We start from the raw sequence: 24,847 nt of genomic DNA, 5'->3' as shown, positions 1-24,847 counted from the left end.
AGTGACAAAGTCATCGTGGTGCAGCCCGCTTTCCCACCCAGGCGCGGTTAAGGCTGAAGCACAGGTTATTGCCCCCGTGTCCTGCCCATCCTTCGCTGACAAAGCGGGAAATGCTCCAGCAGGAGCGCAGGCAGGCCTGGGTTCAGATCTCCATTCAGCCATTTAACTTAGGTGTGTAACCCGTCTGTACGTGAAGGATGATGCCTGCCCCAGGATTTTGGGGATTAGTAAAAAATGTAAGGAACCCAGAGAGTACTTCCTATCTAGGAGATGCTCGATGAAGGGGGCCTATGATGAGCTTTTCTTTCTTTAGCTTAAATAATCTTGCTAGCACTTGAGGTGTATGCCTGAAATCACTATTACAAATTTTATTCCCAATTTTTTTTAACGTGTGTTAATTGATTAGCTCAAGTGCAAAGTGGAGGCTGAATCCAGGTTTTCTGACTCCGTTTCACACTGCCCTATCTTCAAGACTCTAAATCTATCTGCTACCCCACCTAAGACCTCGAAACTGGTAAGCTCCAGAAGTGGAGAGCAAAACACCCAATTGTTTAATTGATACCACACTGGCAGGTCTGGTTTCTTGGAGAGGAGAAGAAATTCCTCTTGTCAGCTTGTGCCTTTCCACAACGTGGTCTTAACCAAGGACACTATGCAGTTGACGCTTAAACTCCACAGATTTGAGCTGTATGTAGAATTTTTTAAAAAATTATATTGGAAAAATTTTTGGAGATTTGCAACGATTTGAGAAAACTCAAACAGCATAGCCTAGAAATACCAGAAAAAGAAAAAGATATTATTGTAAGCATGCAGTATATAATGCATATTATATACAAGTAAACTATGTTATGGGTAAGGCTTCCAATCAACAGTAAGCTATAAATAAGTTTGGAGGAGTCAACAGTCTTATGGAGACTTTTCAATGCAGGCCCGTGGGCATCCTATCCCATTGTATTGGTATGTAATGCCACTGAGAATCAGACTAAGGATCAGATCGATTCTCTGAAATCTGTAATTCTGTGTAATAAACTGGGTTCTTTTTTTTTTTTAATTTTTTTTTAACCTTTTATTTTTTTATTTTTGAGACAGAGAGAGACAGAGCATGAATGGGGGAGGGGCAGAGAGAGAGGGAGACACAGAATTGGAAGCAGGCTCCAGGCTCTGAGCCATCAGCCCAGAGCCCGACGCGGGGCTCGAACCCACGGACCATGAGATCGTGACCTGAGCTGAAGTCGGACGCTTAACCGACTGAGCCACCCAGGCGCCCCTATAAACTGGGTTCTACAGAGCTATTCCAAAAACTTGCCTTTCAGGTATTACAAGATGGAACACATCGTGTGGTATGTATTACATTTCTAAAAGCAACAAAAATCAGACAATCTAATTTTCTCATGTATAGAATCATTAAAACTGAAGGCCAAACTCATAACCTATTTCTTTCTTTCCCTTGCAGAATGCCCTTATGTGAGTTCAGCTGACACTAACTCTCCAAATGACAGAAATTCACAAACTATCGACAGAAACCAGTCCCAATTGACTCAGTCCATGACAGTCCTGCCCTGCTTATGGATATTTCTCTTGTTGACACTTACCATTTTAGCAATTTCTGGATAGAAAGGAGGAGGAGAGGATTTTGCTCTTTGCACTAACTGGTGCTCTTGTAACACCACAAAATCTACAGAGTGCCAGCTATACTTAAGCCACTGGGTATACAAAGATGAAGAAAGCTATCTGGACAATCTACCCGGAAGTTAGATTTATAATTCTCAGTGATGGTGATAAGATAGGGATTGTGTACCAATTGCTAGCCTGGGATGTGAAAAGACAAACTCTGCCTTTGGTGGCTAGGCCTCCGTAAGCTTTATCTCACTATCCTCTGGGAAGGCAGCAAAGGAGGAGGGTCTGTGTAACGTTGGTGTTCTTCAAGAACTACGCATTTATAATCCTGCCTGCTTTACATGTTACTACAGGTCCTTTCAGGCACTATCGTCTTTAGACATTTCAGTGAAGGTTTTCTTATTCACAGTTCAGCACAAGTACATGTTTTTTTACATTCGATTTTTCTCTCCTTTCTTAAAGATCAGTGGTTTTTAAACCGGCATTTATAAAATTCACTCTGTTCCCTCCTTATAAAAAGATGATATTTAAACAAAGAATAGCACTTATTTTTCTCTATACCCTTACCCCGATGTCACCTATAATGCAGTCTGTGGTTTCTGGAAGCTGTATGTTGTTTAGTGGTCAGAGCACAACACAGCGTATACATTCTGAATCTGTTTCGCCACTGAAATCTGTAAAATAGAGGGAATTGTCACAAGTCAATTTTATTTATTTATTTTATGTAATCTCTATACCCAACATGGGGCTAGAACTCACAACCCCGAGGTCAAGAGCCGTGTGTTCCCCTGACTGAGCCAGCCAGGCACCCCACAAGTCAATTTGTTAAAAAGTATTATCCAACTATGTGGCTACGAAGGCCTGAATTTTTCAGAGTAAGTCTTCTTTCAAATGCTAGTGAAGACTTCCATGAGTTGCCAAGAAGCCTTGGAAATCGATGTATTTGGCTCTTCAAAACCAAACAATAAATTTCATGGGGAAAAGATTGCCAATAAAAAAACCCTACCTGGGGCGCCCGAGTGGCTCAGTCTGTTAAGCGTCCGACTTTGGCTCAGGTCATTATCTAGCAGTTGGTGAATTCGAGCCCCGCATCAGGCTCTGTGCTGACACTCAGAGCCTGGAGCCTGCTTTGGATTCTGTGTCTCCCTCTCTCTCTGTCCCTCCCCCACTCATACTCTCTCTCTCTCTCTCAAAAATAAATAAACATCTAAAAAACATTAAAAAAAAAAACCTACCTGGCATTGCTTAATGCTATTCCATTTATTAATTTTTGTATTGGTAATCTAACTGTTTACTTTTTTCTTTGGAATTATCATTTCTGTGGTCATTCTTGAAACTGAAAATAGAGAAAAGGCAGATCTATCAGTTATTGTTTTGAATAATAAAAAATCTGTTTGAAAGTGGAAAAATACGAGAATGTGCTTTTTACACAGATTTTTAACATTCATTTTTATTCATCTCTGTGTTTTTTGGAGCCAGGTTGGTGAGATGTCCCTCTACAGACTGCCATTCCCAAGTAAAAATTACATTTTCCACTTTCAAAAAAAATAATTGCCAGTCTCCTACCAAAAGCCTTCTTTCCGTATTTTGGTAAATTGTATGAAGGTGAATATTTGTGTAAAATTTTCCTTTTCTTTCCTTGCCTCTCCTGGCCCCCTTTAAAGCTCCGTGTCAAGGTGACATTCCAAGAGGTGAAATCTTAGCCTTTCCTAGATCTTTCATAGTTTGGTTCTGTCTTTCAAAGACATTGGCTGTCTTTTTACTCACACCAGCTAAAGATGTTTTCTCAGACCATCCTAAAAAAGAAAGAAAGAGGGGCGCCTGGGTGGCGCAGTCGGTTAAGCGTCCGACTTCAGCCAGGTCACGATCTCGCGGTCCGGGAGTTCGAGCCCCGCGTCGGGCTCTGGGCTGAGGGCTCAGAGCCTGGAGCCTGTTTCCGATTCTGTGTCTCCCTCTCTCTCTGCCCCTCCCCCGTTCATGCTCTGTCTCTCTCTGTCCCAAAAATAAATAAACGTTGAAAAAAAAAAATTTAAAAAAAAAAAAAAAAAAAAAAAAGAAAGAAAGAATAGAGGGGAAAATAGCTACAGAACTGAGCCCCATCCAAGTCATCCCTGTTCAGGCCATTCTTTCTCTGTTTATAAGAGTTGAAGGCTGCCTGTAGAATGCAGCAGAACGTAAGCTCTGTCCCACAGTCAGCGTCTGCTGCAAGTTGCTTACAATCGGCTTGTTCTGAGCAGAATAGAGCATCCTGTTAGAGCCACCACTGTAAACCAAGTATAAAGGAAAACAAACCCCCCGTTTCTTATCCACCACGTGAGGTGCTCTGCTGTTTTCCACATTAGCAGATCCAAAAGGATTCCCCACTGACAGTGTTGTAGTTACTCCAGCTGCGGTATGGTATGGCACCCTCTACGGTTTGTTTCGCAAAGTTTAACTTTAGTGTCAAAACTAAGAGGTGAAAGTGACAAGCAATAAATCCATTAAAACAGCAGTGTTAATTTTCTCTGTGCCTTTCTCTTAAAAGGCAGAAAACGTTAGTTGCAATTCAAAGCAAGGGGGAAGAGCCTACCCCCGTACAGTATGGGGTGCTGATGAGATGTTTATTATTTTAAATCTGGATGGATGAGTCAAGTGGAACCGGGAAGAGAACATAGGTGAACCACATATTGAAACCCAGATGAACTCAGCGATTAAACCATACCCTGATTCTAAGGTCACTTCATGGTAATGCTGCCCCGTGGTTCTAGGGTTCAGAAGAAATTGCTTCCGTTCTCATTTCACTTCTGCGTAATTCTTTGTAACCAAATTGCTTGTGTTCCTGGTCTTTGATTCCTTCATCTGATAAAAAATAAATTAAAAAATTAGCACAATGACACAATACAATTTATGCACACGATAGCTAATACACTTTTTAACTTCGGATTTTGAAATAATTACAGATTTACAGGAAGTGGCAAAGAACGTACAGGGAGGTACTATGTACCTTCCCCCCACTTCCCCCTGTGGTAATATAGTACATTTGGAAACATTTTTGAGATATACGTGTCAGGCATTACACTGAGTGCTTTTTTTTTTTTTTTCTTGAAGTTTATTTATTTATTTTGTAAGTGAGAGGCAGAGAGAGAGGGAGAATCCCAAGCAGGCTTGGTGCCAGCATAAAGCCCAACTCAGGCCTCTATCTCACGAACCATGAGATCGTGACCTGAGCTGAGATCAAGAGTCAGTCGCTTAACCGACTGAGCCACCCCGGCGCCCTGATGCGGAGTGTTTTTATGTACTTCCTGATTTAATCCTTAAAACAATCTAATGAAGTAGGTATTGATATTACCATTTTTAAAGGAATAGAAACCAAAGCTCAAAGAGGTTAGGTAATTTGTCAAAAGTCAGATCACAAATGGAGCTAGAATTCAAACATTGGAATATCCATTCTAACAGCATTTTCTATATATCATCATGCTCATGACTTTTCCATCAAAACTGTTCCTCAGCCAATTTCTCTGACATCAGGGAAGCCTCCGTCCTTTTCCGTGTACAGTCTTGCCAACTGGGCCATCACCATTCCCTGCTGGTTTAAGCACCGAAACTAAGATCACCTTTTCACTCTTTTCTCACATAACATCTTGACCAAAGTATTAACCGCTTCACAACCATATTAGCAACTTTCTAACTAGGCTTTTTCAATTTACTCTGACCAAGGATGCAAAAATTTTCTTTCTAATATCTCGCAGCATCTTCCCACTAACTAGACTTGTTGTGGCGATCAGTTTGCAATGTGTACAAATGTCTGATCACTGTGTTGTACACCTGAAACTGATATAATATTGTATATCAATTACCTTAATTAAAAAAACTATATAGGGGCGCCTGGGTGGCTCGGTCGGTTAAGCGGCCAACTTCGGCTCTGGTCATGATCTCGCTGCCCGTGAGTTCGAGCCCCGCGTCGGGCTCTGTGCTGACCGCTCAGAGCCTGGAGCCTGTTTCGGATTCTGTGTCTCCCTCTCTCTGACCCTCCCCTGTTCATGCTCTGTCTCTCCCTGTCTCAAAAATAAATAAAACGTTAAAAAAAATTTAAAAAAATATAGTCTTTATACCAAATGCCCTTTGCTTCATTAGCTACCATTTACCACCATTTAACTCTACTGTTTTAAGCCAAGTTAACCTGGGTTAAGACAGTCTTGAACTCAGGTGCCAAGTCATTTCTCCTTCGAACTATGTTCTTGTTTGTTTGTTTTTTGTTTGTTTTTGTTGTTGCTGCTGGGAAGAGAGGGGGAGGGAGAGATTAAATCTCTTTGTGACATTTCTTCTTTTTGATTTTTCCACTTATAAAAATACATGTATAAAAATCCAAAACAATAGAAAGAAAAAATGAGAATTGCCGAAAATCTCCCAATTCAGATATTACACTACAGAACATTAGTATATGTTTACTACTTTAAAAAAAAATTTTGTTAATGTTTATTTATTTATTTATTTATTTATTTAAAAAAAATTTTTTTTCAACGTTTATTTATTTTTGGGACAGAGAGAGACAGAGCTTGAACGGGGGAGGGGCAGAGAGAGAGGGAGACACAGAATCGGAAACAGGCTCCAGGCTCTGAGCCATCAGCCCAGAGCCCGACGCGGGGCTCAAACTCCCGGACCGCGAGATCGTGACCTGGCTGAAGTCGGACGCTTAACCGACTGCGCCACCCAGGCGCCCCTGTTTATTTATTTTTGAGAGAGAGAGAGAGAGCATGAGCGGGGAGGGGCAGAGAGAAAGGGAGACACAGAATCTGAAGCAGGCTCCAGGTTCTGAGCTGTCAGCATAGAGCCTGACGCAGGGCTCGAACCCGTGAACCATGAGATCATGACCTGAGCCGAAGTTGGACACTCAACCAACTGAGCCACCCAGGTATCCCCTTTTACCTCCTTTTTTAAGCTTTCAAGATCCTACATAAAAAATTTTAAACACCTTTATCAAGGTATAAATTACATACTATAAAATTGACCCATGAAAGCATACAGTTCAATTGTTTTGAGAATATTCATAGAGTTGTACTACCATCACCACATCTAGTTTGAGAACTTGTCACCCTCAAAAGAAACATACCCATTAATAGTCACTCTCTATTACTCCCCCCACCTACCCTGCCCTAGGAAAGCACTAATCTATTTCTGTCTGGATGGATTTACCTGTTCTGGACGTTCTATATAAATGGATTCATAAGATATATGTGGTCTTTTGTGACTGGCTTCTTTCACTGAGCATAATGTTTTCAAGTTTCATCTATGTTGTAGCATATATCAGTATCCCATCCTTTTTTATGAATGAATCATACCTTATTATAGAGATATACAATTTTATTTGTCCACTCATTAGTTGATGGACATTGGGTTATTTCTACCTTTTAGCTATTATGAGTAATGCTGCTATAAACATTTATGTACAAGTTTTTGTGTAGATTTATGATTTCAGTTCATTTGGATATATACCTAGGATTGGAATTGCTGGATCACATGATAACTCTCTCTTTAGTATCTTGAATTGCCAACTGCTGTCCAAAGCAGCCACACCATTTTATATTCTCATCAGTAATGTATGAGAGTTCCAATTTCTCCACGTTCTCCTACATAAAATGTGCCTCTTCCAAAGTAAAACTGTCATTATTGATAAATGATGTGATTGTATATGTGGAAAATATAAGAATCCACAAATAAACTATTAAGAAGTAAATTTAGCAAAGTCACTGGGCACAAGGTCTATTCTACATGTGTCAGTGCCCAATAATTATATATAGAATTTAAAATTTTAGTGCCATTTACAACAGCATTTAAAAAGTCAAATCTTGGGGCGCCTGGGTGGCGCAGTCGGTTAAGCGTCCGACTTCAGCCAGGTCACGATCTCGCGGTCCGAGAGTTCGAGCCCCGCGTCAGGCTCTGGGCTGATGGCTCAGAGCCTGGAGCCTGCTTCCGATTCTGTGTCTCCCTCTCTCTCTGCCCCTCCCCCGTTCATGCTCTGTCTCTCTCTGTCGCAAAAATAAATAAACGTTGAAAAAGAAAATTTTTTTTAAATAAATAAAAAATAAAAAAAAAAAGTCAAATCTTAGGGACACCTGGGTGGCTCAGTCAGTTAAGTGTCCCTCACTTGATTTCGGTTCAGGTAATGATCTAAAGGTTGTGAGATCAGGCTGCATACCCAGCGCAGAACCTGCTTGGGATTCCCTCCTTCTCCCTCTGTCCCTCCCCAGCTCACGCAGGCTTGCTCTCTCTCTGTCAAAAAAAAAAAAAGTCAAATCTTAGAAATGAATCTAATGAAAGAGATGCAGGACTATTACATACAAAACTAGAAAAACATTATTAAGGGGAATCTATTAAGTTATTAAGTAAAATGTAAGGCTACATTAACACCATGAATTAGAAAACTCAATTTTGTAAAGATGTCAATTGCATTAGATTAAATTCATTCCCAGTCAAAATCTGAGTAGTGTGTGTGTGCGTGTGTGTATGTGTGTGCGCGCACGCATGTGTATCAACAGTCTGATTTATAATGTCTACGTGGAAATGCAAAGGGCCAAGATGAGAATAGCCAATAATTTTGAAGGATAACAATGAAAGGAGAGAAGCCTCCTTTACTGTATATCCAGACGTATATTAAAGCTACAAAATGAAGCATGTGTAGTGTTGGGTGGACATAACAAATAGACCAATAAAATAAAGAGCCCAAACACAGCCCCACGCATGTCTGGATGCCTGATTTACGACAGCAGCAGCGATGTCGAGTAGTAAGAGAAAGACAAAAGTAACACAGTGGGGTTGTAATGGAAAGCTGATGCAGAGTCAATGGGAGGGTCATGTGGGGGCAAAAAAAAAAATGAAGCTTGACCCCTACCTCACTATATACACAAAAACCAATTCCAGAGGGACTGAGATACAAATATGAAAGGTAAAACAATAAAGCTAGAAAAGATCTCGAAAATGTATCTTTTTGGCCTTGGGATAGGGGATGATTACTTAAACAGGCCCAATCACATTGACCATGAGAGAAAAAGATAAATTGGATTCTCTTAGAAGTTCTGTTATCCATTTAAAATAAAGGAGGGGGCGGGGGTGCCTGGGTGGCTCAGTTGGTTAAGCTTCCAACTCTTGATTTCTGCCCAGGTCATGATCTCACGGTTCACGAGTACCTTGTATTGGGCTCTTCGCTGATGGTGCAGAGCCTGCCTTGTGACTCTCTCTCTCTCTCTCTCTCTCTCTGTCCCCACCCCTGCCCCTTCAGCACTCTCTCCCTCAAAATAAATAAACTTAAAAAAAAAAAAAGACATTCTCTTATCCAAAGACACTATTAGGAGAGGGAAAACACATGCTATAAAGTAGAAGATAGTGTAAATACAAAGATATACAAAGAAAGTAAGATAAACAAAGAAAGATTTACAAAGAACTACACAAATCAATAAGGAAAGGACAATCAATGGGAAAATGGGCAATAGATATGGACATCATAAAAGAGTATATCCACATGGCTAAGAAACATATGAAAAAGCGCTTAATATAGTTTTTTTGTCAGGGAAATATAAATTAAAACCACCCACCAGAATAATGAAAAGCTTGAAAGGTAATACCAAATATTGTTGAGGATGTGGAGTCTGTTAATTTTCTATTGATGCTTTAACCAACTACCGTAAATGCAGTGACTTAAAGCATTTCGAATTTATTATCTTACAGTTCCGTGGGTCTGAGGTCTGACACAAGTCTCACTGAGCTATATCAAGGTTTCATTTAACAGGGCTGCATTCCTTTCTAGAGGCTCTAGAGGCAAATTCGTTTCCTTGCCTTTTTTAGCTTCTGGAAACTTCCGTGTTTCTTGGCTCTTGTCCCTTCACCTTCACAGCCAGCAACATTACTGTGCTTTGACCATCCCTCCATGGTCACATCCCCTCTGACTCTCTTCTTCCTCTCTCTCCCACATTTAAGGACTCATGGGATGACATTGGGCCCACCTGTATAATCCAGGATAATCCCTCTCTGTCAAGATTTTTAATTTAATCACAACTGCAAAGTCCCTTTTGCCACGTAAGGTAACGTATTCACAGGTTCTGGGAAGCAGGATGTGGACCTCTTTGCAGGCGGAGCATTATTCTGTCTACCACATAGAGCAACACAACTTTCATACAATGCCCTTGGGAATGTAAATGAGTTCAACCACTTTAGAAAATATTTGGCAATATTTACTAAAGCCAAACACAGGCAGAACCTATGATCCAGCAATTCCACTCCAAAAGGTAGGTACACATTATGCACACCATTATTTGTAAAAACTTCCAAACTAGAAAAAAAAATCCAAGTGTCCTTTAACATTCAGGATGGATACTTAAAATTGTGGTCTATTCATATCGTGGAATATTATATAGCAGCAAAAATAAATGAGCAACTGTCACATATTGCAAAATGAATGACTCTCACGGGTGTAGCATTAACTGATAGAAGCCAGATGCTGAAGAATACATTCTGTATGATTCCATCTGTTTGAAATTTAAAAACAGGCAAAACTAATCTTTGGTGTCAGAAGTCAGTTTAGAGGTTAATGCGGGGGGTGTTGAGGGGGAGGGGATGGGTGGATATGATAGAAAGAGGACTTGAGCAGGGCTTCTGGGAGTTAGAAGCCTTCCATCTCTTAACTTGAGTGAAGGTTGCACATGTGTGAACTCTGCGATAATTTTTCATGCTGTATCTTATGATCTGAGCATTTTTTTTCTGATTGCATGTTTTACTTTTATTTTACAAAGTTTTATTAAGCATGCAAAGTGAATATACTTAACTAAATATATACTCAATATACTTAATATGTGTGAATATACTTAACTAATATATTACTAAGTTGTACATTTCAAAATGGTTAAGATGATAAATTTAGGGGCTGCTGGTTGGCTCAGTAGAGCATACGACCCTTGATCTTGGGGTTGTAAGTTCGAGCCCCATGCTGGGTGTAGAGATTGCTTAGAAAAAAATCTTAAAAAAATAATTACTGGGGCGCCTGGGTGGCGCAGTCAGTTAAGCGTCCGACTTCAGCCAGGTCACGATCTTGCGGTCCGGGAGTTCGAGCCCCGCGTCGGGCTCTGGGCTGATGGCTCAGAGCCTGGAGCCTGTTTCCGATTCTGTGTCTCCCTCTCTCTCTGCCCCTCCCCCGTTCATGCTCTGTCTCTCTCTGTCCCAAAAATAAATAAACATTGAAAAAAAAATTAAAAAAAAATAATTGCTAAGGAAATAAATGATCATCTTCCAGAAAATCTGTGTGACAAAATCTAATCCAGCACTCAAAGAATTTCAAACACTGAATTTTTCTTTATCATCTTTAGGGAGAAATGAAGGGGAGGAGAAGGCGGATGGGGTGGGGAATGGCAGGGAGAGGAGGAGGAGGAAGAGGAGGCTGAGGAAGAGGAGGAAATGTTTACCTAAGTCAATTTGATTATGTGGTAATTATTTTGCTTTATCAAGCAAAGCATCCTTCTATGAGCAAGGTAAGCTTTGCCTCTCCCCAGGCAAATTAAAGGAGCCAGTATATACCCTTTGCTTTAGTCCCACCTATCTTTTCTCTCTCATCCTTCCATTTCTTCCCTCCCCTGTTAAGTCTTCGACCCTGCTTTCCTAGGCTGCAGTTTGTGGTTCTCAGTCTCCTTCCTGCACCTCTGAGCCCCTGGTGCCTAAAGCACTGGTGAAAGTCCCCAGGCCTGAACTTGAGAGAACAGGACATCTGAAGCCAATCACCGGACGGTCCCTCCATCCCCACAGTGACTCGCACACACCCAGGCAGCGTGGTGGTCAGTAGGGCCCAGGCTCCAGGATCCTGGCTCTGCCACTCCACGTCTGTGGATTTTTAACAATTGCCTCACCTCCTCCTGATTTGGGTTCCGTGTCTGTGAAATGGCCATGATAAAACAAAAGTGCCGTTCTCATGGGCCGTTGTGAGGACTGGAGGAGTTAGTGCCTGTAAAATGCAGAGACAGTGGCTGGCAGATGGTAAGCACTCAGTAAGTAAACCTAACAGAGAACTTATTAAAGAATCATCCATTCTGAGCATCCAAAATTACTGACTAAGGAGTAACGTTAGTAGATCTAGCTGAATTCTAATAAACTTGGCCTCTGATTGCTTTCTATTTTCAGCTGTCACTGCTTCAGAGCCTGGAAACGACAGCCCCCCAAAGTAATGATACTTAGGATGGACTAAGATCCCCATGCTCACAGAGCTCTCATTTCTATCTTTCAGCTGTTTTAGAAATAAATAATGCATATATTAGGGATGTAATGGCCCTTGGCTTGAGCCTTGGTGCTCGGCCCAACTCTGCTATTTAACTTCAGCTTTGCTTTCAGCCTTTGGAAGGCCAAACAACCCAGTGATTCCGGAGCGACATTTCTAGAATCCCTGAGAGGCTGCTGCTCAATGATCAAGTACACGCACAGCTTCCCAAAGCATCTAATCAGTGTGACAGTGTCGATATTCGGAATTACTGTGGTATGGATGTGTTGTTATTATCTGAAGATACTCTTTCAAATATAATTAAGCTTTCTAAATATAACTTGAAGGAAAATCTCCTTACGGACTTCCCACGTTCGAATTCTGCCAATCAAAAGTGCTACATAAACTTGTAATTGCCAGAGTAAATGCTGCAATATTCATTAATATTGTGAAATCTTTTCTCTAAAAGAAAGTGTTTTAAAAATAAATAAAGACAGTGTTTGAGAGAGTTTATTTTATTTAAAAAAATTTTTAATGTTTATTTTATTTTTGAGGGAGAGAGAGAGAGAGAGAGACAGAGTGCGAGCGGGGGAGGGGCAGAGAGAGAGGGAGACACAGAATCCGAAGTAAGCTCCAGGCTTCTGAGCTATCAGCACAGAGCCCAACGCAGAGCTGGAACCCACAAGCCGTGACATCGTGACCTGAGCCAAAGTTGGACACTTAACCAACTGAGCCACCCAGGAGCCCCTAGAGAGTTAATTTTAGAAAGAACGTTATATATTATGGAGCCAAAATTTTTTATAAAAATTTAATTACTAACATAAGGTAATAGAAGAATGATTATATCATGATTCCAATATTTTCAGAATTGTTTGTCTCGATTCTATCACTAATCAAAATAATCTGTAACAACTGCATTTGATTTAGGTTTTAAAAACTTCTCCTTAAGCCCAGAGTCTTTTTTAAAAAAATTTTTTTTTAACATTTATTTATTTTTGAGACAGAGAGAGACAGAGCATGAATGGGTGAGGGTCAGAGAGAGAGGGAGACACAGAATCCGAAACAGGCTCCAGGCTCTGAGCGGTCAGCACAGAGCCCGATGCGGGGCTTGAACTCACGGACTGTGAGATTATGACCTGAGCTGAAGTCGGACGCTTAACCGACTGAGCCACCCAGGTGCCCCAAGCCCAGAGTCTTTAAAAAAAAAAAGTTCTGTGTGAAAATCCCTTGTATCTTCTGAGAGTGATATAAAAATCATAATGTCAACTTTGCCACCTCATTTCCACAAGGAAAAAAAAATTCCAAAACAACATATAATAACTTCATGACAAACTATCCTTGATCCAAATAGATACACTAAAATGTGTCAACAGTCGAAAAGAAGAATTAGAGAAAAACCAGGTATCCCAAATACATTTTGTTCCTTCTAATAAACTTAAAAATAGATGCTGTAAGAACATTTAGAAGAAAACAATTCTTTAGAGATTTGAGCCCATAGAAACTAAACATTAAAATATAAAGCTTGCCAAATGTATGCTGCGGTGTGACAACCATTTTTTGGTAATTGAAGATATAATGTATTTATGACATTTTCCTGGGTACACCGCTCCTTTGAGAAAAGTCAGGACTGAAAACTGAATTCTGTTCTGCCATGCATAAACGATTGATGCCATGTGTTCAATGTGCTGGTGACAGTCTAGTCTCAGGAATATGCAATGAAATGACTACAAAAGTTGTCACAGATGACAACATTGACTAATTTCGTTCCTACGCTAAAGTGTCAAACTTTAAAATATTGGTTACTAAAATATTGAAGGGTAAAATTATAATCTTAATTAAATTTTGATAACATGTCACTGATTTTTATACTTCAGAAGTTTAATCTGTGATGGTGATATTCAGCTTCTGTTTCAGCTTTGAGTGAGTTTGGAGCTCTCCCCGCTTTGGCTGAATATGGTTTTTAAGATTGGGTTATTTGGTGTTTTGCCATGATATGTATTCACCGTGGTGGCCAAATGTAGACAATGAAGAAATATGCATATTTCCATGCATGTAATTTGACTTGCCTACAGTTTCTTTTGATTTTTCCTCACTATGTCCCAAATCAATATGGGTTGATAAGGGACTCTAGCCTATAACAAGATGAAAATATTTTCTATATGTATTTAAGAACTCTAAGAAATGAGTTCCCCCGAATTACAGTAAAAATTGTTTTATCTTTTTAATGGGCAAAGGACTTGAATAGAACTTTCCCCCCAAAAGATACAAATGGCCAACAAGCCTATGAAGAGATGCTCATTATCACTAAGTATTAAGGAAGTACAAGCCAAAACCTCATGATATATCACTTCATACCCATTAGAATGGTTATTATTTAAAAAAAAAGAAAAAAGAACAAGCATTGGCAAAGATGTGGAGAAACTGGAACCCTCGGGCGTTGTTGGCGAGAATTAAAAGGGCGCAGCTGCTGTGGAAAAAAGTATGGTGGTTCAACAAATTCAACATAGAATTACCATACAATCTGGCAGTACCCAAAAGCGTTGAAAGCAGAGACTCAAACAGATATTTGCACACCTATTTTCATAGTAGCATTACTCACAATAGCCAAAAAATAGAAGCAGCCCAAGTGTCCCCTGATGGAGGAATAGCCAAACAAAATGTGGTACACACACACACACACACACACCCTCATATCCTGGCCCCACACACAATCTGGGTGGCTCAGTCAGTTAAGCATCCGACTTCCGTTCAGGTCATGATCTCATGGCTCGTGGGTTCGAGCCCCGCGTCGGGCTGTGTGCTGACAGCTCGGAGCCTGGAGCCTGCTTCTGGATTCTGTGTCTCCCTGTCTCTCTACCTCTCCCCTTCTTGTGCTCTCTCTCTGTCTCTCAAAAACAAACAAAAATGTTTTAAAAAAATTAAAAAAAAAAAAAAAAAGGAAGGACATTCTGACACAGGCTACAACATGATGAAACTTGAGGACACTGTTCGAGGTGAAATAAACCAATCACAGAAGAACAAACGCTGTACGATTCCACTTATATGAGGGACCTAGAAGCAGAGTCAGAAAATAGAATGGTGGTGCCAGGGCCTGGGGGGGGGGGAGAGGGAAGTGGGGAGTTAGTATTTCATGGTAGAGACTTTCAGTTCGGGAAGATGAGAAAGTTCTGGAGATGGATAGTAGTGATGGTTGCACAACAATGTGAATCTGCTTAACGCCAGTGAGTTACATACTTTAAAATGGTATATTTCATGTGACGTATGTTGCACTGAAGTAAAAAGTATTTTGTATTTAAAAATGTACACGTTATACATGCTTATTTGACTACAATGGGCAGGGCGAGGACAAGTTTCTCCAGAAGAAGTAAAGGGGGAAAAGAATATTGATCAAGGTGCTTTGACTTTGCAGATAAAGCATTTTCCTAGTGCACCAGTAGGAAGTGGAAAGAGGCATTTCTTTGAAAGATCTAATGTCCTCCCCCCTCCGCCCCAGCCAGTGGGCCAGGGCCCAGGATTGGGAGCCAAGCTGGGACAAATACACTACTTTACGTGGTCCAGGATCAGGAGGTCTTGGGAGGATACACTCTAGAGCTTTCAAGTCCCAGGGTGAAAAACCGGGCACATGCCAAGTTCCCATGGGCCTCGATTGGGTCAAGGGGAGAGCGAATTAAACCCGGAACTGGATGGGAAATGGCAAAACGAGAGGTAACAAGCCGACCACATCTGTGGTATAGGTCGACGTATTACTTGACTTTTTTCAACATCCTAGAAATGCGGAAGATACCGCCGTCAATCCTTGGAAGGCAGCTGGGGTGCTGTGAGTAAAAAGGACCTCATCAAGCATTCAAATGGTTAGGCATGTCAGACAGGCTGTTTCTTATTACCTATAGTCCTATATTCGGATGCCATTCGTCTTAGTGATGGATAGAGTGGCTGATCATTGATCCAACTGGAAAAGCATGTGGAGCACCTAACAGCTGCTAGTGCATGACTGTTACATGTACTTAGCGTGTTTAGGGAGCAGGGCCGCCCTGGAGGCTGTATGGATCCCACCGCATGAAAGCGGAGCCTGGGAAAGGCCCAGTCTCCCCTGTTCCCGGTCTTCATCCCCTCGGCTTGTCACTGGAGTCTTCCTTCCCGACTTCCCTCTGGACGGATGACCCGCTGGTTAGTGTCCATGGCTTTTTTTTTTTTTTTTAATTTTTTTTTTCAACGTTTATTTATTTTTGGGACAGAGAGAGACAGAGCATGAACGGGGGAGGGGCAGAGAGAGAGAGGGAGACACAGAATCCGAAGCAGGCTCCAGGCTCCGAGCTGGCAGCACAGAGCCCGACGCAGGGCTCGAACTCATGAACCGTGAGATCATGACCTGAGCCGAAGTCGGACACTTTAACGGACTGAGCCATCCGGGCGCCCCTAAAGGACATTTAATAACTATGCCTGCCTGAGTGCAGAACCGCCAAGTGCCCAATAAAAGAAGCCTTTTTCCTTGCCTTTTGCGGCTTACAAAACCCCTTTATAAGCTATCTCACTTGTTAATCGAAACAGTCCTGTGAGATCAAAGGCCAGGTGATGTGCCAAATTATGGAGGACGGGCCTGAAGCTAATTAATTAATTTAAAAGAGGTGCTTTATTTTATTTTTTTAGTAAAATTTCTTGTCAAATGAGGTACTTTATTTTAGAGTAGGCTTAAACATTATAAAGTAGGTACACAGGCAACGCTGAAGAAACAAGGAACCTCGTAATGTTGAATTTTTAATAATTGTCATTTCTTTTTATTAAAGCTTTTTAAAATTTTTTTAGAGAGCGAGAGAGAGAGCACAAGCTAGAGAGAGGGGCCGAGGGAGAGAGAAATCTTATATAGTCTCCATGTTCAGCATGAAGCCTGACACGGGGCTCAATCTCCACGACCCTGGGATTATGACCTGAGCCAAAGTCAAAAGTCCAACGTTCAGCTGAGCCACTGAGGCACCCCAAATAATTGTCACTTCCAATTTTCAATCTCTATTTAAACAGTGCACATGGCCCCATTTACGCATATACTATTTTAGCGTGATTGCCACCAACGTGCTATCACATCTGCCTTAGTCCAGAGGACTCGCACAAGAATGCGTGACCAACTTTTGGAGCATATTCACTTAAATTGTATTTGTTGACTAAAGAGATGTTTATTTCAGAACCTAACGGATTCCAACAAGCATGAGATTGAGAAAATTATGTAACTGACATGCTTTAGTTGACCATGAATTCAAAATTTTTAGTGTTTATTTTTGAGAGAGAGAGAGAGAGAGAGAGAGACAGAGCACAAGTGGGAGAGGGGCAGAGAGAGAGGGAGGCACAGAATCTGAAGCAGATTCCAGGCTCCGAGCTGTCAGCACAGAGCCCAACGCAGGGCTCGAACTCACGAGCTGCGAGATCATGACCTGAGCTGAAGCCAGACGCCCAACCCAACGATCCATCCAGGTGCCCTAGATGACCATGAATTCAGTCGACCCCCTTGGGTTAGGTAGTTTAGCTGTCTGCTGAGCAAGTTGCATCATCCTTATAACAGTGGTTCTCAAACTGTAATTTGCTTGGGAATACATGAGAAGGCCTTTCAAAGCAGATTCCTGTACCCTACCTCAATTTAGCAGGTCTAGGGTCAGCCTGAGAATTCCCATTTCTGACGTAGCATCCTGATCAATGCTGCTCTCCTAGACGCCTCACTTTGAAGGCCACTGACACACCTAACGCTTGTGGGGAAGGCATGTGCTAATCTCACAAATTTGCATTAAATAACAATTGGTTCTTTCAGATTTTCAAATTTCCTCTTCTCAAATAGAATATGTATCACACAGCCATGAAAAAGTTTTAAAAGATCAAAGGGCTGCACCTTGAGAGAGATTTTCAAAACTTCATGTGTAAGAATGTATGATTGTTTCCATAGAAGACACCTTTGTATTGAAAGGAAAGGGGGCGACAAACCAAGGCCTGTGTTCGCAATCCCTGAAGACCCTGCTGAGAAGCCCGTGGACTGGCCGCAAGAGCAGGTCAGGGTCATGTGACCAGCTCCTTCTCCTTCCCTAACTGGCAGCCATGTTTACAGCAATCCACGAAGAACGCAAAGGAGATTAAAAAGACAGCAATGAAAAGACTGAATTACACTTCTCAAAAGCATCTATATCTTTGGGAATACTGGGGTGACATCGAAGATATGGTTTTGTAAAACTCTCCATTTTTACAAAATTCAAGAACAATGATATTGCTCTTTTTGGTAAAGGTTCAAGGGCAAGACTCGCTGTACCTGAATTGAATCAATCATTTGTGGCGTATGTTCTTGAGTCAAGGGAGGAGAAAACTCCCTGGAAGGTCCCCAAGGTTGCTTGTCTTGCCTTTAATTAAAGGTTTTTGTTTTGTTTTGTTTTGTTTTGTTTCCCTGGGAGTCCTATAAATCGGGGAATGGGGCTGGGCTATCTGCTGTTGAAACCAAATGAGCAACCTACCCTTCTGCCTGTATGTAATAGATGCAGAAAATATGAAATGTAGGGTTGAAAGGATAGCTGGGACCTAACTTCATCTCTGCTATCTATCAGCTGTGTGATCTTTTACTCACTTATTTAGAATACATACCATTACCGAGGCGCCTGGGTGGCGCAGTCGGTTAAGCCTCCGACTTCAGCCAGGTCACGATCTCGTGGTCCGTGAGTTCGAGCCCCGCGTCGGGCTCTGGGCTGACGGCTCAGAGCCTGGAGCCTGTTTCCGATTCTGTGTCTCCCTCTCTCTCTGCCCTCCCCCGTTCATGCTCTGTCTCTCTCTGTCCCAAAAATAAATAAACGTTGAAAAAAAATTAAAAAAAATAAAATAAAATAAAAAAAAAATAGAATACATACCATTACCAAAAGCTCTTTATCTGCCAGGTACATAGCTTATACAAAGGACTTTGTTTCTGTTGTAAAATAGGGATCATGCTAACCCACCTCCCTGTTGGGGGGGGGGGAGGGGAACCACACCCCCAGAACCCCTGGGGACTCTGGATCTATGAGGTGTCTTGTCTCTGTCTCCTCACGGCGAACCACCCCACCAGAGCCACTCCCGGCTGATGCGTTGTCCGGTGAGTGCGGCCTCCCTCGATGTGACTTTCCAAACTTCTGTTTTGAGGGCCAGACGAAACGCGAAGAGAAGGGCCCGGCAGCCGCTTTCTCCGCTCTAAGACACCACACACGTGAGGCCACTGTAAAGAACCTCACGCACCTAGAGCACGCCACAGGCAGTGGTAGGCACGATACATACACCCGCTTGGTCCACCTTCACACGTGCTTCGTGCAATGAAGCAGCTTGGCATTATTTTTTGCAGTCCCCACAAAGCCCCTAACAAAGTGCCTTATGCTTAGCGGGAGCTCAGCTGTTTACTGCAGTCAACTCAGCACCCTCAAATCGAATGCTTTTAAGCAGTTATTGTCAAAAGGAATTTGCAACTGTTCTTAAGAAGTACCCACTCGGGGCGCCTGGGTGGCTCAGTCGGTTGAGCGCCTGACTTCGGCTCAGGTCATGATCCCGCGGTCCGTGAGTTCGGGCCCTGCGTGGGGCTGTGCTGACAGCTTGGAGCCTGGAGCCTGCTTTGGATTCTGTGCCTCCCTCTCTCTCTGTCCCTCCCCCGCTCATGCTCTGTCTCTCTCTGTCAAAAATAAACATTAAAAAAAAAAAAAAGTAATCATTTTCTTTCCCTGCCCCCACCCCCCATATCTGAAAACAACAACAAAAATCTCTTGAGTTAAGCCTGGAACGGACATCTTTCATCTCATGCTGCCGCCACCTTTAGAGGCTCAATTACAATTTACCTCCACGGAAAAGAGAACATCGGTGGAGGCACAACTGAAAAGAAAGATGTGGAAGGCTAGTCCTTAAATTCCAGAAATCGTATCTTTTCAGGAAATTCTTTTGTGATCGTGGTCAACTCAGCTGATTGGAGAGTAGCTGTAATATGCCAGATTGCAAGTTTAATCCCTATACAGGCTCCACACTACGCAGTAGCCACAGATGCTTCCTTGCCCCAAGCAGCTGTTGGCCACTGAAGGGGCTGGGCCAAACTTGAGCCCGCAACTGAGTAGACCGCTGTGAATGTTTGGGAAAAGGACCCAAGTTCCTTCTCCTGGTAGATCCACAGCACTCTTCATTCTCCTTTATTTAATAAGCTGATGAGGACGTGAGTATCTTCCACTAGCCAATAGGTTGACCAGCCTTGGAGATAGTGCAGCGAAGAGATAGAAAGCCCCTTCTGATGTGAACCTATGTGAGCACTGAAACCGGCTCGAGCGTGCCCGAAGTCCCCATTAACAAGGTATTTCCTGCTTCCTTAACTCCCCAAACGAAAAAGTCCTAAGTGGATAATTATTATGGGCAACATTTCTGTGCAGAGAAATCAGGGTGATAGAGTGGAGCGAGGACACATTTAACCTGGATATAACCATGTTTTAACATCTAATTTCCAGGTTACTGGAAATACAAGAGAGAAGAGCCGGTGAAAGAGCATCTTGAGAAAACAGAATTCTAGAAAGTGGGCGATGAAATAGGACAGCAGGTCACTTCAACAAGTCAATGTCAAGATTCAGAGCAGCAGGGGCGCCCGGGTGGCTCAATCGGTCAAGCATCTGACTCTCGACTTCAGCCCAGGTCATGATCTCATCACAGTTTGTGAGTTCGAGCCCCACATTGGGCTCTGTGCTGGCAGAGCAGAACCGGTTTGGGATTCTGTCTCTCTCTCTCTCTGCCCCTCCCCTGCTTGTTTTCTCTCTCCCTCCCTCTCTCACTCAAAATAAATAAAAATTACCTTAAAAGAAAAAAAGATTAAAAGTAGCAGAGGAGTACTGTTCCAGATTAAAAGACAAGGTTAATTTCTTTTTAAGCAACCAAATGGAAAGCGTAATCTCAAATAGAATTTGGTTTGAATAAGTCAGCTGTCAAAGACAATTTTGATGCGGTTGGGAAAATTTGAATATTGGCTGGGTATTTGATGAGAGGGGAATTAGGTTTGGAGATAATACTGCTACAGTTATGTAGGAAAAATATCCTTATTTTTCAGAGGAACATTCTAAGTGTTCAAAGATGAAATGACATGTCTGTAATAGAAAACTTTTCAGGAAAAGATGAAGCAAATATGTTGGATATTTACTGTTAAATCTAGTTATTGGGTAGATGATACTACATTCTTCTCTGTACTTTTTTTATCTTGAAATTTTGAAATTTCCTTATTGGTAACCTGGCGATAACAATGAGGTTGCACGAAATTGAATATGCATGTGGACGTACTTCCTAAATGGGCACGGCGCCCGCATTTTGTTCCTTCTTGTTTATACGCCTGGCTTTTTAAAGACTTGAACCCCAGATTGCATGGCAGTTCATCATCTCTCAAAGTGATGTAGGTGCTTGTATTAATCCGGGTTCTCCAGAACCAGTAGGATGTATTGAGAGACAGAGACAGACATTGACAGAAAGAGGAACATTTAAGGAATTGGTGATTGTGGAGGCTGGCAAGTCCAAAATCTGTAAGGCTGGCAGCCTGGAGACCCAGGGAAGGGATAATGCTGCAGTCTGAGTTTGAAGGGAGTCTGCTGGTAGAATGCCCTCCTCTCCATGGAACCTGGGTCTTTGTTCTATTAAGACCTTCATCTGATTGAATGAGGCCCACCCACGTTTTGGAAGGCAATCTGCTTTACTCAGTCTAATGATTTAAACGTTAAATCTCACCTTTAAAAAAATTCCTTCACAGCAACATCTAGAATGTTTGACCAAATATCGGGGGACTCTGGCCTAACGAGGTTGACACATAAAATTAATCATCACAGTATTTAAAAAATTTTTTTCTCTAATTTCTTTTTGAGAGACAGAGTGAGACAGAGTGCGAGCAGGGGAGGGGCAGAGAGAGAGGGAAACACAGAATCCGATGCAGGCTCCAGGTTCTGAGCTGTCAGCACAGAGCTGGATGCAGGGATCACGACCTGAGCCAAAGTCTGACACTTAACTGACTGAGCCACCCAAGTGCCCCAACCATTACGGTGTTTAATAAAGAAGTGATTAATGAGAGAGATATCTAGTGTTTTGCTCTGTAGAATTCTGTGCAATTACAGAAAAGCAATGTGTTGCTGGTGCCGTTCTGAGTCATTCGAAGTCACAGCTTTCCAACTAGCAAGAAATATTTAGGGTTTTTTTTAAAAAAAAAAATGCGTCCAAATATAATTGGTGTCTTTCCTATAACTTCCTATGTAAAATTTGCCCTCAACCAAAGTATAGTAAAGCCGCCATTTGCCACAACAGGAATGTAAGACCCATGAGAATCTAGGCCTTTCTATCCCTTTACTGCTGTAGCCTTGGTGAGTAGGGCAGTGCCTGGCCGAGGTAGGGCATTCAGGAAATATTCACGAATGAATCTGTGACGATGGAACTGAACAGATATCGAAAGTACAATTAGTGAAGCGTGATTGGGATATCGCATGCGTGTAGTCGATGATAAAATTTAGCATCAGGCCACATATGGAGAAGAAACTCCGATTCAGTTTAGTTTGACACAATTTACTCCTTGCCTGGACATTTGGAGATCAGGTTTATTGAAGTAGCAATTGTAATAAAATATGAAGACCATGTGCAAATGTAGTGTCTATGGAATCTTTCGTATAGATGGAATTACATACTGAACAGTGAAATGATTTAACTTTTTCTAGTGAGAATCCTCAGTGGAGCCAGCCTTCGGGCTTACGTGTGGGCAGCTGTCTGGGGATCAGGATGGCCTTTCCCCGAATATCTCCCTGTTATCTCAGGGCATAAAATACCTGAAGTGCCTCAAACTGGGGTGTATTCCTTTGAATCTTGAGGGACTTTTAACTTCCAGTATTCTCCACCCACACAAATACCTCACAAAGGATCTGTTAAAGCTGTTCTTTTAGTGCTTTGCCGAAGATCGACTAAATCTATCAGTCAGCTCATCAACTGGGAGATGTCCCATGTTTCTTTTCCTTGGTGAGGGCTTTTTCCAGTTTTGACAATTGAGAAATACCCATAACCAGTTCTGCCCTGATAATTGTAGAGGAATCAAATCCCCTGAAAGCCATAGAGTTTTTACTTAGGGTTTTCCGCTCCCCTCCCCCATACATGGAGTTAGATTTACATTAGAAATAATCTTATTGTTTCCACATTCATGAAAGGGAAGAGTAACAACTGTGGAATGCTGTTGGATCTTCCTGCTGACGTGGTCTTCGTGGTTGCTAGGGTACTCACCCATATGTTTATACACTTATATAAAAATGACCTAAGAAATGAGGAAGGAACACAAATACTTCAGGGATTCGGTGATCATTTTCACAAGCCTACTAGATTCTTCTTTCATCCGTTCTTCCCAAGTCAAAACCACATATTTAACAGAAAATATGACCGCGAAAGGTCTACAGCAATTCACAGTTGTAATGTTGGATTCTGATAGAAGATTTGCTCAAATGATACAATTATACGAGAAAATGTAATTAAAAAAAAAAAAAAGACCCAGACCTGTTGGAAGAGTTTAAGGCTCCCCAATTGTCCGTTACCGTCTGTCATGAATGTATCTACTTCCAAATACCTGGCATTGAAGTTATGATACACAAGAACTTGCATTTTGACTAGAAAAACTGTTTAGTTCTTTTTCTCAGTTACAATTTTACAATAGTATATTAGTTTTAAGGTCACTCAAGATACAAATGGATTATCAGTGATAAAGTCGTATTCTCTGAGAAAAAAATTTCCATGCCTTAATTCTATTTCTTTTGGTAACAGAGACATTGGAAATGAATGGATTGCCGTGAGTGCCTTATCTTTGATACAACCAGAAGCAGAATAATAAAGCCGTCTCTGGGGCAGCTCTTAACCACACATCTCCCAGGGCTGCAGTGGAAATTAAATGCAACAAAGTATCAAAGTTCCCAACAAAATGCCTGGCATATTTTAGACACTCTCCCAGTATTAGTTTCCCTTGCTTATCCTGAGGGATTTTTACATTTGTGTATGAAAGATTGGAAAAGGAGAATGATGAGATAGATGGGAATTTTTATGAATCAGGCACAATTCTATCACAGGTCAGGCAGTTTTCCTGTGTTTCTATTTTAAATCAGATCAAATCTGTTAAAATGTTGTGTGTGATAGGACTGAACACATTTCCCTCCCTCTTCTTTTTTTCTTTTAATGTTTATTTTTGAGACACACACACACACACACACACACACACACAGAATGTGAGTGGGGGAGGGGCAGAGAGAGAGGGAGACACACATCAGAAGCAGGCTCCAGGCTCCAAGCTGTCAGCACAGAGCTTGACATGGGCCTTGAACTCCAGGGCTTCGAGATCATGACCTGTGAGCCAAAGCTGGACACTCAACCAGCTGAACCACTCAGGCGCCCCTTTTCCCTCCCTCTTCTAAGAAGGCCAACCTCTTCTAAGAAAGTACAAGTTCCTTGTAGTGTTAAGACTGTGTATGTATTGCCGCCCTTTTGTTAAGATAAAGAACAGATTACATGCTACATGTTCAAGGGCACATCTAGAAAGCAAATGTGCCTATACTCAGCATGACCAACGTTGTTTGCTAGGCAAAAATACAACTGTTTCCTCCTCTTAACTGGTATTCAGCTGTTTTGAGAAATGATCTATTTGAGAAGTCTAATAAATCACAGGTTTTATGTAGCCATCGTAAGTCAACCAGATTTTCTTTAAAACTGTAAGACAATTTTAGAGCAAAGTACCAGAGTTCCTTGTTATATATTCATACTTACACAAAGCCACAGGTATTTGAGGAAATGTCTTGTGGTTCTCTTCCCACACCGTGGCTCTGGTTCTGATGGACGTGTAAGCTCTTAAAAACCCCCTCTGTGTTCCCTAACACTTCATTTCACTAAATAAAGGGTTGAAACCTTATTGGTGAACATGGTTTTGCCTCCTGTTATAGAGACACCGAGCTCTCAAGTGTCCTCTCCTTCACAAATGACCATTGTTCCTCGCTGACCAGCCCCCAGCCTCTGCATCCA

General features: G+C 41.8%; 1 long non-coding RNA gene across 1 annotated transcript; it reads right to left on the bottom strand.

Annotated features, from left to right (window-relative positions):
• Nucleotides 1–692: 692 nt before the first annotated feature.
• LOC122470560 lies at nucleotides 693–24,847 on the bottom strand. The gene is made up of 5 exons (XR_006293937.1): nucleotides 24,596–24,847; nucleotides 4,319–4,455; nucleotides 2,853–2,953; nucleotides 2,185–2,291; nucleotides 693–768 (listed from the first exon to the last, which is right to left on the bottom strand). It is a non-coding gene; the product is annotated as an uncharacterized LOC122470560 (long non-coding RNA).

The sequence above is a fragment of the Prionailurus bengalensis genome, chromosome D3 (genome assembly GCF_016509475.1).
Source record: "Prionailurus bengalensis isolate Pbe53 chromosome D3, Fcat_Pben_1.1_paternal_pri, whole genome shotgun sequence".
Classification (NCBI taxonomy): Eukaryota; Metazoa; Chordata; class Mammalia; order Carnivora; family Felidae; genus Prionailurus; species Prionailurus bengalensis.
This window is presented reverse-complemented; position numbering and strand designations above follow the sequence as displayed.